Source organism: Typopeltis vanoorti, chromosome 12 (genome assembly GCF_054136105.1).
Source record: "Typopeltis vanoorti isolate ZY-2024b chromosome 12, IOZ_Tvanoo_1.0, whole genome shotgun sequence".
Taxonomy (NCBI): Eukaryota; Metazoa; Arthropoda; class Arachnida; order Uropygi; family Thelyphonidae; genus Typopeltis; species Typopeltis vanoorti.
In genome coordinates, this window is record NC_143560.1 from 48075146 (window position 1) to 48087717 (window position 12572).

General features: G+C 34.2%; 1 protein-coding gene across 1 annotated transcript in view; it reads left to right on the forward strand.

Annotated features, from left to right (window-relative positions):
- Positions 1-303: 303 nt before the first annotated feature.
- Positions 304-12572, forward strand: part of LOC150100764 (uncharacterized) — a 37212-nt gene continuing 24943 nt past the window's right edge. Inside the window, exon 1 of the mRNA XM_090401781.1 lies at positions 304-349. The gene's annotated coding sequence lies outside the window, so the exon portion shown is untranslated. The remainder of the gene's footprint in view (positions 350-12572) is intronic.

Here is a 12572-nt window from a genome sequence, read left to right on the forward strand (position 1 = left end):
TTTGAAGTAGCAGCCTCAGTGTTCATATTGATCCTTCCGTATTTCTTCCAGCATCGAAACAACAACACATTGTTTGGGGTACCTGTAGTTGGCTGTCGTCCATCTGTCATGTCGCCTACTTGGCTGTCGCCCAGTTGTCTTGTCGCCCTCAAATGTTTTATTTAGGAAGACATACTTAACCCTTTAATGTGGCTTTGGCTTATATCGCAAGAATCGTTATCTTAGAACTGTGGCTTACTTTTTGGAGTGCTTTTACTGTTTTTAATTTTTTTAAAAAATTAACAATTTTTTACAATCGACAGAGAACAGTAAGAGTGAATGAAAAACATGTCACTTACTGAATGTCAAGGTTTGTCTCAGTTTCATAATCTTATTCTAAAGAAGAATTTACTTATTTTTTATAGTAAGATAGGCGGAAGCGAGTAGCGTTTTTTATTTATTTAATAAAAAACTGTTTGGTTTAGTTAATTATCTAGAATTTGATAAATTTAATGAAAACAGATCAGTTATTCAAAAACCTTCCTATGAAAGCAGTTTTATTTAACAATAAATAATAATCATTTGAGTAAAGAACTAGAACCACATCACACCACATAGTTTTGTAATCTCTTCTCACTTTATCATAAAAACGTCGAAGTTGAGTCCGAGAACTCGTAATTGGCTTCACCGAATAAGAGTGAAGACAGCGAACTAAAAACAATAGGACTCCTTCCCGGTATTTAATATTTACGAACTTAATTAATTAATTAAGTTCGAGGCAATGCACTACTATTCAGGGTGCCCACCTAACTTGATGCTGAAGTGGTAGCATTAAATCCCACAAAATTAATTATTTTCAAACAAAGGTGAGTTAGTTGATCTCATACAGAGATGGAAGGTTTTTTTCCTTACTGAAATTCGAGTTTTTCATCCTTCAAAATGTACAAACTAGCCATAGAACACACTCACTGAAAACACACTTTCCGGAAAGCAAATCTAACTGCATCGTTGTTTGTTTGCTGAAACAAACTTTTTGCAAATAAATAAAATTAGAAGCAATGTTTCCGAGTTATTTATTTACGCAGGGGATTGCTGTATATGTAAATAAATAGACAGCAGATAATTCAACTAAAATTGATGATATTTTCTAGTTGAAAACAAGAAATCGTCTATTTTCTGTAAAATGATAAAATGTTTGTGGTGAGAAAACAAGTGGTCCCATTGGTATTCCGTATAACTACTTACTTCTAATACAAAATAACGTTATTAGGCATTTCTTTGTTTCTATGCAGTACTATAAATATATATCATTGTTATAGGATGCATCATAATAGTGTTGGATATCACACAAAGAAATCGGTGCATTCACCACACGACAAGATAATTAGTTCATTTCTATCCCTAAGTGAAAAAAAGTACTACTACTACTGTAGAGTCTCTATGAACTGAAAAAAGCTTGGTATTATTCATCAAAGAGGATCACGTGAAGTTTTGTTTTGGAATAATACGCGCACCATCACTATTATTTATTGCATTGCGTTAACTGACGTCCATATCTAGCTACTACCTAAAAATAAGGAAGTTCATTATGGCATACGACAGCCCCATAGAGAGCGACAGATGTGGGTGACAGAATATTTTTCTCTATAGTAGAAAAATTTCTGCATGATTAATTACTGTCCGTTGCACGGATGTGTGAGTGTGTCATAAATATTCATGTCCTAAGTTCGAAATCTGAAGTCATCACCTCGTAGAAATTAAGACAAACTCGTACCCGATAAACTCCTAAGTAAGAAAATGGGCACTCATGGCCTCCCAACTTGCATGGCAGACTCGTAAAGAAAGTGTTCAAATTTTATTTGGTTATATCTGCGGTACGTTTGGTGAATGGAAGATCGGAAAACTATTAATTAAACATAAATTTGTGTAACTGCATAGCTGTCCCTTTCCAATTGTTTGAAACTGGAATTGCAATTCAACCACATTATTGATTCTCTAAGTTATTACCGAAGTTAATGGTTTTGTATATGATTAATTAACATATCGTGCATAACGGATGATTGTATTGGAATAACACCCAGTGATCAATTTAAGATGAATTCGAACTATAAACAGTAATAAACTGCAGAGTTTACCTCTTTAGAATGCCAGTTTTACTTTCATCTTCAAACACTCAAAATGACTCGAACATTTATTTTATTTGTTTTAACAATCGGTTAAAAGAGACTCATTGAATAAGCAATCGAATGTTAAACATCCGCTTTAAGACATCCACTTCCGTTTTCCAATACCGAACACTACAAATCTAAGAAGAACGTAATACAACAGTTTTATTACAATTTCATTCGCTTTTTGAAAGGAGCCTCAGATTTTGAATTTATCCAAGGTTTTGACTTTATGACTGCATCAAAATCAACATTTCTTTATTCAAATAAATATAGAAAATTAACTAAAGCTACTAGAAGGCTTCGTTTGATCATTTTAGGAGATAATCAGATTTTTTAGCTTGCCGTTACTCCAAAAGGTAGCTAACTTTATATTTGTTTAATACAACAATAGAGGCAGAAGGTTAACAGTGTCGTTTTCCTTCAAGTTTGTTCTACTAAAGGTTACTTAATTTCATTTAAATATATAATAATAATAAAATGATAAACACGTCGTGTCTTGTACTAGATTAATCTCTCGCTATTCTTGAAAATAAAAGGTTTATACTTTCTGTAGGTATTAAAAAACAGTTGTTTAATTGTATTATTAGACCTAAAAATTCTGTCGAGTAACATTTCTGCCTATTAGCAAATATATCGTACTCTTTCTGGTCAGTATGCTCATATCCAAATACAATTTATTATATTTATTAACAATTTATTATATTCTGTTATTTAACTTTGAATTTTGTTTATTAATCATCGTATGTTACACATCACTTTATTGATTATAGCTGAATCGCATTTTTGCAGTATTGAGAGAACAGACAGGTAAAAAAGAGTGACGGATCAGACTTTTCTATTCTTGCTTTTAATAATGCGAATTGTATAGAAGTCACGAAATAAAATATGAGTATTTTGAATTCAGAGTATAAAATCTAATTCATATTTCATCAAACTAAAACGCTGTAAACTCTGCAGAAAAGTTACATGAGTTAAAAGTAAAGAATTGTTTTAAAAAAATAATAATATGTGGCTCGATCTGCTGATCAACTAGCAAACGATTTATGTCTAATTCTTATATCTTCCTTCTATTATATAAAATACAGCAAATATCTTTAAAAAGCAATATAATTAGAGAGAAAAAGAAAGCGCATAAAAATTATCGAACTGATCAAAGATATATATATAAATAAATGTGTAATAAGATACACAACACAAATACGCAGAAAATCCTTGTAAGGAAAGGGATCAGACAAAAGAAGACTATGCTTATTTAGCATAAGTATGGACAAAATTATAATATTAAGAAATATGGATTAAACGGATTAAAACTCAAAAAGAAAATTTTAAGTTGGTTGCGTACGGTATTGCTTGCATGTGATGGAGATTATCTCCAGAGATAATTTAAATTCCAACGGACATGCAGTACTTTTAACATGGAAATGTGAATAAAGATATTAAAAATAAAAAGATCTAAACGGCAAATATTTGAGCAAGTAATGAAATTTAAATACCCAAGACAACTGTGAACAGTAAAACTATAACTTCATTCTGTGTTATAGTTTAAAAGAACTTTTGAAAACTTCTAAAATACTAGCTATGAAAAAGAAATACCGAACAAAATAAATAAAATTAAGACTATATAAATCAGTAGTCCGATCAATATTAACTTATGTTTGTAAAACAAGGATAGAAACACAACAGATAAACAGACTACATGTGAAATGAAATAGCTATAAAAATAATTAATAAAACGAAATTTGATACAATAAAAAATTAAAAGATTTATAACGAATGCCAGTTATAACCCACAATATAAAAAAGAGAAGTTGAATATGGAATAAACATATTAATATGTATCCAAAAAAAAATGAATAAATTTGCAAGAGACTGAAAACCAGAGAATAGGAAAAAACTCTCCTCTGTTATTACAGATGATGATGACAACAGATAATGTGTCTCTTCCGATAGAATGGATTCAAGTATTCGTTAAATCTACATGATAAGCTGCCCGGTCTTACGGATGTTGAGTTAGTCGGCATTCCACCTCATCTCAAAGTATTAGGGTTAAGCGAAGATGGTCAAGATTTAGTTCATTGCTCTATACTCCTTGATTTTTTTACATCCACTCAGATTACTCACGATACTTTTGATGGTTGATCCTCTGCATCATGATAATAATAATACTAGTTGCGTGATGTATGAGGATTCAGCTGGGAATCTTCATACATCGTGTCTGTTATTACTGGATCAGAAATTCCTAAGGTGTCTTCTAGGGATTATCCTTCTGTGGATTCGCACATGAAAGCGAGGATGGTGAAGATGAGGCAAGAGATGAAGCGTATGCGTATTGAAATGAAGAGAATTGCAGATTATGCGTGGAAGAATGAAGAATGGAAGGAAAGATGGTCATCTGAAAGTGGTAACGAATGATTCGAGAGTAGCTCTGCATGGAGATTCAATTATTAAAGGTATGGTGATGAGAAGGTACATTAGATTTATTTTCTCGGAGGCATAATGCAGAGTGATTGAAACGTTGGGTGGGAACAAGGAGAATGTCAGACTGGATATAAGGAGGTTGTTTAGGAAAGTAAAAAATAAGAGTATGGTAGGGAAGATAGTCAGTGTGTTTCCCGGGTATGATAGTGATGAGTTGAGGCGGCAAGCAAAAATATTATGAATGCTGTGTTAGCAGAACTATGTGAGGAGATAGGAGTGCATTTTGTAGTGCAAGGTGATGTGAAAGAGATAAGACTTAAGCTTCTAATTATAAACTAATCTGTGTGTGGAGTTGTTGTTAAAATATTGAAGAGATAAGTCAGGACCACTATTCAGAACCTGGGTTGATAACAGCAGCATTCTCTTTGATGATCAGTATGGGTTTACTAAAAGAATATTGTGTTTTAGCAATCTGCTCACTTTTTATAATAAAGTGGCACGTGCATTGGATAAAGGTGATGCATACACGGTGAAATATTTATTGCAAAGGCCTTTGATAGATTGTCACATAATAAGCTAGTGATTAAGTTGGAAAACATGGGATTGGGTAGTAGTTTAGTACATTGGATAAGGGACTATCCAAGCAAGTTATGTATGGAGGAGCGATATTCCAGAAGAGGAAAGTTACTAGTGGCGTACCCTAAGGATCTGTGATCTGTTTTGGGGCCGTTGCTGTTTAAGTTGTATGTTAATGATATCGGGAGGGATCTAAATGGTGATATTCAGTTGTTTGCAGATGATGCAAAGTTGGGGGAGAACAATTAGAAATGAAGCCGATGTCGTAGCTTTGCAGGAAGACTTGAATTTGCAAGTGATTGGGGTTACCAGTTCAATGTTGCAAAGTGTAAAGTTTTAAAAATTTGGGAAGCAAAAATGGGATGCAAGGTATACAACTGGTGGCAATATCTTGGAGGAAGTGGTGGAGACGACGGATCTGGAAGTTATTGTGGATAAAGACGTAAAATTTCTGACACACATTTTTAGAATCGGAAAGACAGAACAACAGTATGGCAATGATATGGAGGACACCAACGTGTAGAAGTTGGGATGTTATGGTTCCACTGGCTTTGATTAGGCCACATATGGCCTATGTGCACAGATTTGATCAGCTGGTTTTCACAAGGATGAGGAGGTATTGGAAAAGGTCCAGAGATGATTGATTAAGTTGGTTTCTGGTCTCTGGAATGTGAAATATAAGGACAGATTGAGAGAACGCAAATTACAGAGCCTAGTGAACACGGGGAGGAGGGGAATATGATTTAGACGTAGATGAGGGGTTGTTATATGATTAATGTAGATGATGTTTTACACTGAATGGGGGGAAAACAAAAGGAAAACAAGAGGTCATTCGTGGAAGCTGTATAAGAGGGCGTGAGCAAGTAGGTGAGGAGCAAATTTTCTAATTTTCTGGATGGAGACTGTTGGTGATTGTAATGCATTGTCCAAGTATGCAGTGAATGTGAAGACAGTGAGCAAATTTAAGGCATGGTATGATAAACTGTGTGTGTGTGTGTGTGTGTGTGAGACTGTTGGTGATTGTAATGCATTGTCCAAGTATGCAGTGAATGTGAAAACAGTGAGCAAATTTAAGGCATGGTATGATAAACTGTGTGTGTGTGTGTGTGTGTGTGTGTGTGTGTGTGTGTGTGTGTGTGTGTGTGTGTGTGTGTGTGTGTGTGTGTGTGTGTGTGTGTGTGTGTGTGTGTGTGTGCAATAGTGGGATCTCCCACGATGAGTCAGTTGACTCCATGGAGGTCTGATGATAATGATAATAATAATAAGAACAAAAAAAAGGTGGATAAATGGTGGTCTGCACTGAAATATTACAGACACGACAAGCTGAATCTTAAAACAAGAACAAGAAAAAAGAAAAATCTGCAACGTGCAGTGCCATCTATTGACCAGACACCAAACTGTATTTGATACGTACTCATGTTTATATGCTTTTTAATCGGGCAAGTGATGTGGGTAAGTGTTGTAGGTAAGTAAATGGGTAATTTAAAACAATCATCAAAAATAATGACTGGTAAACGTTTGCGATCAAGGAGTAAAGAATTTTAGTTTTATATAAAATTATTTCTTAACAAATATCCGATTATACGTTTGGAAACAGCGCAGGGTACAAAAAGATTTGTCTTAAATGTTCCTGTTTCTTTACATTTTCGCTGGAACAAATAAATGGCCGATTTCCTATCTGTGAATTGCTCATGCGCAGTTCACAGATAGGAAATCGGCCACTTATTTGTCACTTTCTTCGTGCGATACCTAAGAATCGTGAGTCTCTTGTGAAGGCGCAGGCTATTTACAACTACTCTTGTAATATGCATATCAACTAGCTTAGAAAGTTGATTCGAGAACATTTTAGAATGGCGAACGAACTAAATAAGCTTCTTGAGTTGCCACGCACACATTTCAAAGTAACTGAAAACATTCCTTTACTCGTTATCATAAATAAACGGACAGGAAATGCGACTCACGTTCAAGCAACACCGCTCAACATTAAACGAAACGAAACATGCAAATAATTGCAGACATTTAATTGTCTGGAAATATTTCCTTCAGTCTCTCATTATTCCAAGATCACGTAAACACCATTACTTATCTAGATAGAAACCACAAAGGCTGCAATTTCATTACCTTTTCTACTCAGTAGCTCTTCTTTGTGTTAGATCTTTGGGGATTCTCTTAATGAATTACGTAGAATGATAGTAACTTTATCTACTAAAAGATTTATAGACGGTGATCTCTTACAATAAATGCGTTCCTATCTGTGGAAAATCTTTACACATATAATCGCAGATAAAGTTTCCCAAAAAGGTGGTCGTGGAAAACAATAAAATTCCAGACATTAGCATTTATTAAAATTACAACGTGTAGGACTCAGACAACTGGCCTTCGAGTCTCAATATTTTGAACGGAAACAGACACGGATGGTTCTCATAATTATGTGCAGGTGAACTTCAAATTTCACTTGTGGAAAGGATTAACTTCGTCCATTTTTCTTTATTATAATATAACCTGTGTTCATCTTGTATCCAGAACGAAACCAGACACGGGCGGTTCTCATAAATGATGTACAGGTGCAAACCGGAATGTACGAGTGGTAACAGTTAACTTATTACAAGGTTAAACTGTGTTCGTCTTGTACCTTGAGCAAGGCAATTTATAATGCTAATACCGAGTAACTGAAACTTACTGGGCATTAAGTAATTTGTATTAAATGTCATAGTGGGTATGCAAATTGAAAGTGCGGCTGTATATGTACATCGCAGAATAAGATGAATAATGCTACGATAGGAATGTTCAGATTTCTAGAATTGAATTACTGGAGGACGTATTAACCATTTTATTTAAAGAACACTACTAAATGGGTAAGGTAGTTTAGTTTCTTACTTACTGTGCTTCGCAAAAACTGTAATTTTATGAAAAGTGATTTATATTTTAATAGATACGGAGGTAAAAATAAAGTCATCGATTTACTGAAACTTATGTCTGCACTATTAAACACAGTTTCCAGTTGTTAGTTGCCTTCGAGAATAAATATAGCCCGCATAGCTATGTTATGTGGGGTCCATTTATTCTCGAAATTTCCTAGTATTCTGTTAAGAAGTAGACTGTCCAGTTCAGAAACGTTTTTTTTTTTTTTTTGTGTTGTTGTTGAAAATACCAAGTCAAAGGAATGGGCACAATGATCAAATAACCGATATAAGAAATATTAGACGCAATTATCACTATCTACTAAATTTTGAAAAAAAAATGCAAGTCGATCATTCTCGTGCCAAATCCAGAATAAATGACAATAAAAGAATAAATAAATAACGCATCTGGAAAGAGTAAGTTTCGTGGTAAGAAAATTAATTAATTACATAAATAAGTAATATAAAAATAAAATAAAACAAAAACCAATATCTTACTATACTTACGATACTAATGTACTTATAACTTTGGGTGGATGTCACATTAAAAAAAAAAAAAAAAAAAAAAGGAAAGCATTATCGCTAAACACACACAGCGATAATGTCATAATTGTGAAACAACATGTTTAAACTAGTGATGCTTTCTACTTCGTTTCTTTTTATTTATACTTCTTAGTGTTTCTATCTTAAATTGTTCTTTTATTCCCCTCTTTCTTCTGTTAAAAGAGCCGTCTTGTAAGATATAAAAAATTACAAGGATGTAAAGTCATCACTGAGCGGCTGTAAACGAATAGTTTATCCCCCCCCCCCAAAAAAAAAGGTGATGAGTTTTGAGTGAAGGTTGATCTTCTTCATCATATGCAACAGTCAAGAAATTTATTACAGTCGAAATGAGACATGAGGTCTTAAAAATGAATACAACATTTTCCTTGTTGTATTTTCCTACATGCCCCGCCTGGTGGTGAATAATCCAACCTCTTAATTGTTCGTACTTATGAATCTGATCCAAATATATTAAATAATTGTTGGCACTTTTTTTGTGCAACATGTACGAAAAAGTTTATGACAAGATTATCCAAACCGGAATATGGATTCATTACTTTAAACGAGGTCGACAGAACAGTTCTGCTTGACTGTTTAAAATTGTTACTTCCTTGTTAGGTGGAGAATAAAGAAATTGTGATCATGATTGATTAACTGTGTGTCCTCTTTTGCAGTTGTCAATGGCACACTTACGCTTCCTGTTATAAAATAGAGAAAAATTATTAATAACAAAACGCACAGTTAACTGCTATAACTGCATCTGAGCACTTCACTCCTTAGTTTTGTTTGAAGGCTATAATAATGAATATATCTGCATTGCTCTTCTTCACTTGGAGTAATTTTCTTCATACTTTCATTTCGTTTCATGTATACATCTCCATGTCAAAGAATTAAAATTTTCAGAAACATCACTGCTGGTATGTAAGTCGGTAAATATGCCTGAAAAACAGGAAAAAAGAACAACTCCCATTGTTGGATGAACAGTGAACGGGTTCTTCTGTTCTCCGGTCTTTTCCTGGTCTTTAAGACCTGCAACTGGTTTCGACAACATTAATTAATAGGATAAGATCATTGGTCTTATGCTCATTGGGTTATTTTTCTCAAACAGCGTATGTTCTTCTGGCAAATTTGCTGTGATATGATAAAAAACATAAGTCCTATGGATATATACTATTAAATGATTCTGTTTTTAAAGTTAGAACTTTTCAGACAAGCATTGTATGAACACTTTACAAAACATCTAATGTTTGGAATGTTCGTACAACGCCATGTTCATATATTCATACACATCTGTTTATGTGTATAAACATGGATCCATCTCTGTCTTTTTAAAACCAAATTTAACCAAGGTGTATTTTACTGTCAGGTTTCTAGCTTAAATTTTCTAGATTGTCTTATCTAGAAAAGATGTGTAAGATCGTTATTTAGTAACTTTTTTTAATCCTCTCACGTCTTTATTCTCAAAGGAATTAGGAGAAAAGCTCTTTTAACCGAAAATTAAGTCGGTCTCCATCCATTTGTCCTAAAACCCTAACATGTATATTATTGTCTGAAGTAATCCCTTTGAAAATAAAAATAAATCCTTTATCGCGTGTTTCAATCCCTGCAGGAAGTACATAGGATTCTTTCAGCTCTCACTTCTTTAAAAAAAAATTGTAGTCTTTGCTCTTGATCATCACCCCAGTGCAGTGCATTTTGGGAACGTGTGTTAAACCAAAGGCAATGCTCCTGATCTCGAGTAGTATTTGCATTCAGTCGTGTATGAACTGACATACAAATTTACAAGCTGAGTTGCGGAACACACACACACACACACACACACACACACACACACACACACACACACACACACACACACACACACACACACACACACACACACACACACACACACACACACACACACACACACACACACACACACACACACACACACACACACCCGCGCGCGATATTCGCCTATGTCAAAAAGCTTCTCTTGGCCTCGGAACTAAGAAGATGCGATCTTAGTGCCTTCGTTGTTATAATCTGGCTTTTGAATGAAAAGTCTCGCCAATATTTATGTAAATTTCAAACTAGACTTACTGCAGATTTCTTTAAAGATATTGACGTAAAGAATTCAAGACAATTTCTTTCTCTAAACAAATATTACATTATCCCTTGGAGATGCGTTCTTTATTATTTAAAACGCGTGGCGAGGCTATTAAATATAAAGAAAAATAGCAGTTTATTTGAAATCATGATTCAAATCAAATATGGCTCCATAGTAATATCCTATCTTGCGTTAGTAACTCTTCTCTGTCAATCATATATACGAAATATTAAATATTGCAGAATGTCCGATACATTATTACACCATGTGTGTGTGAACTGATTGTTTAAGAAAACTGTTTATCTACAATGAAAAAAAAAGCAACCACTATGACTATAATAGAACTGCATACTTAAGTGAAGACTTATATGCAATGCAAACAGAAGAGAGAAAATGGGAATGAGAAAAACAAAATCCCCAGCAGAAAGCAGAGTTAGGAGAGATAGTCATTTATTTCAAGAGTTCTCATACAACTGATACTTGGATGAATATGTTATTTGCTGAGCGTCGAAATCTACTCTAACTGAAGAGTGTTTTTACAACATGAAATCGCAAGAGAAAAGCGAGACTGCGTTCAGAATTTCTACTTCCTTGAGTATGAGTATCAACGTGAATTTCGATTAGACGAATTGTGAGAATTTTACATGAAGTTTCTGAATAACAATTCTCCCATGAAAAAAAAAAAGATACATTATTCTGAAAAATACCACTAACTAAATATATTCAGCAACACAGAAAAAAACAACAACCATAGTCTCTGAAAATGTAATATTCAACACTGGATTATTTTTAAGGCAATCCAAACACAAGTTTCCTAAACCTCTAATACGTGAATGGGCGGAAAATTAACATGAAAGATCCTACTTATTAGCGTTGTTAACTTTCGACGTGAAAATCAGGGCACCATACTTATTTTTCTTATGAAAAACATGAGGAATGTGGTTTTTCCAAAGGGCAGTAGTACAGTGAGTGAAGAAGAGGAAGGAGTGAGTTTAGTTTTGAATTGTAAAAAGTTTATGATTAAGTCCTCTGCGTGTCTTAACAGATTTAGAGAAGAGTAAGGATACCATTTTGGATGAACAAAGACAATGGAATTATCTTTAGAAAATGCATGTATTAGAAACAGAACATTTGTACCTCTCTCGGTATCGACGATTCCCTTCGGTCGGAAAGATCTAGGTTCGAATCCCATTTAAGATCAAAAGAATCTTTATAAGGGTATTTACACTTCATCTCGATATGCTCCTCGCAAAAGCTTGAGTTTTTGTCCTGCAAGACAGACACGGCCAGACGTAATTTTAACATATAATACACTGGTCTCATTACCTTAGCTGCTTCGATCTTAACTCAAAACTCGAAGATAGTTTGTCACAGGTAAAAATAATGCTTGGAGCGAAAGACTTAACCTAATTTCTTGCATAAATTTATCACAAAGGGAGATATAGATAAATGTTGCGTGAGAGTTTGAAAATAGGCGTTTCTCAAAGGCGCGCGGTACAGATCGAACTCTGCTGTTTAGTGTAAAACTTAAAAGGGCGACTGGATCAGTTTATCACCAACATAAACATTATTCCAGATGAAAAGGATTTCCACTGACAACGCCAATGATTCGGGTTCTATACAAAAGTTTTTTGGAAGCGTTTGTTTAGATTCAGGGGCGTCTGTCAGAAGAATGGGGATACTGTTTTAATCGTTAAATTTAGTCATTTTAATTCTCTCCCCTTACTCAACATTTTCGCCATTTTTTTCTATGTGAATTCCATTTAAGAATGGTTGTAACTTATCGTGCATTAGTGCCATGAGTGGAATAAGAAATAATCTGAGAAACTTTGCTCCAGAATCCAAAAATGATGTCTCAAGCCATTTTAGGCTTCTAATGAGTAAGGTGGTAGTGGC